Genomic DNA, 2,239 nt, shown 5'->3' on the forward strand with positions numbered 1-2,239 from the left:
CTGTATATGCATTACATAATTTAATGGGGAAGAGCAGCGTGTGCCATAAGGAGCTTAAAGTTGATTTGGAATTACAGGATGTAAGGGTTATGAATTCAATAGATGCTAAATAGTATTAGTTATTTCTAGAATTCAGATGCTGATTTTTTGTGGGGGTTTATATAGATCAAACAGTTTTTCTCATATGAGTTTGTTATTTAAACAAGAGAAATAGTAGAAAATACATATTTTGCATGAGTACCACTCAGTAGCTCTGACAGATTCCATCTGTAGCAGATTAGTATCATAATCATATACAAAGCATGTACCTCTTATGTTCACAATATTTAATATTTTCAGTGCCTCCTTTTTCAAAGTAAAATAAATTTTCATACTATTATATATCCTAAATGTTCAGTTTTAGTAGTTATTTCACATCGCCATTTTGTGTATTAGGAAAACTTTTTAGACCAGTTTAGAGAACTGATATACCTGGAGTGCTTACATGACTTATGTTTGTTCTGTTATTGTTTTCGTTTTTTAAATTTTTTTTGTCCAAGATATTTTTTTTTTTTGGTACACATATACAGGTATTTAACATATATTGTTTCACTTGGTTTTGTTTTATGTTTTAACGTTAGTTTTATGTGCCTGTGATGATAAAAAGGGGATTTCTTGTAAATTATTCATTTTATTTCAGCACTGCAAACGTGTAAAAGTAAAAACGATCTGATATGTAACTGGTCCTTTACATGCTGCAAGAATTTCCATGAATTTTTAATTGGACAGTTAATTTTCTTTGTTTTCCTTAATGTGTATTTTTAGTATTTTGCATGAATAATCACTCTTGTGTGGTTTCATTGATTACACTCATTCACTTATTACTACAGGAGTTCAGTTTGTGTGATTTTGCATGCATGTAATTTAATCCTCTCGTTAAACATTTTGATTTAAAGGAGATTGTGGGTAGAGTAGTAGAGGTAATGCATGAAGAAGACGCCAGTTTATACCCCACTCACCACAGTAACTTCAATTTCTTTTTACTGATTTTTGATGAAGATTAATACACTAATCTGTTAGTAATTGGATTTTTTTTTAAAAGAGGAATTTCATGGTGAAAATGAATTGGTAAAAGGCACAGGAAAAATATTAACTTGTTGATTCTTCTAACATTTCAGTGAGAGACCTTCCTTAGCACTGTTTCTGTGGCAACACTTCCATGAGAACCTGGGCCTCATCTTCCAGCCTTAGAAGATAAAAATGTGCAGCTTACGTCTTCCAGACTCTCTGTGCTGTGAAAAGCTGTGGGAGCATGAGATTTTCTGGCCTTGTGCATGCAACTGCCATGGCCCAGAGTGTGTGTACTGTAACGACAAATTATGGATTTTATATACACCATCTCTTGAGGAAATTGCTCAATTCCCAGTGATAAGCGATACATTTTACTCTTTAAAATGCTATATAATCATACATTCAAAATATATTTATTTTGTACTGAACAACCATGATATCTGAAGTCTATTATGGCTGTGTGACAGAATAATCCTTGGAGTAGATGATTTTCAACACTTGTTTTCCCCATCAAAGTTATGAAGTTCAGAATACTACTAAATGAAGCCAGATATGTTCAAAGTCCCTAAAATCCAGTCTAAGAAAATGAGAATATTCAGTGACTCATAAATGCTCATGCTTGAGAGAAAGATTTTATGACACATAGCACTGCATGCATCAGCATCTCTTACTCTTGCACAGACAGAAGACTTGTGATCGAAGACTCAAGACACTGATAGCACATCATTTCATAAAGAGACAAAGGAAATAGATAATCTAAACTCTTTTAAACTTCAGCATGAGCAGCAGTCACTTTCGTTTCTGTGGAATTATGTACAATAATCAAGAAGGTTAGAATATGGGAATAAAACCAATGACTTCCACTGATTGCAGTGATTGCTATAATTCTGTGCAGCTCTTTGGAATTTATTCAGGATAAAAAATATATATATGTTTATCAATAGATTCCAAGTTATGTCATGGTTTGGTTGTGATATTTGATGAATGATTTCCATTGCACATGTATTGACTTGCTCTATTGGCAATAACTGTACTATAATTTCTGTATATCATAGAGGATGAAAGACAGTGGTCTTATCTACTATACTGGGAAGTCAATAGAAGTTATGTAATCAATCCATTATGCTGACTATCATTCCATGGGCCAGAGTAGATTTGCTCTTCTTTTCTTTAAATATTGATGTTAACC

At 32.7% G+C, this 2,239-nt stretch overlaps 1 protein-coding gene across 1 annotated transcript in view; it reads left to right on the top strand.

The window, feature by feature from the left end:
* Window positions 1–2,233, top strand: part of LOC119591903 — a gene marked incomplete at its 5' end in the record, with an annotated part of 20,185 nt that extends 17,952 nt beyond the window's left edge. Inside the window, 1 exon segment of the mRNA XM_037940656.1 lies at window positions 1,158–2,233.
* Window positions 2,234–2,239: the final 6 nt, after the last annotated feature.

This window comes from Penaeus monodon, chromosome 29 (assembly GCF_015228065.2).
Source record: "Penaeus monodon isolate SGIC_2016 chromosome 29, NSTDA_Pmon_1, whole genome shotgun sequence".
NCBI lineage: Eukaryota > Metazoa > Arthropoda > Malacostraca > Decapoda > Penaeidae > Penaeus > Penaeus monodon.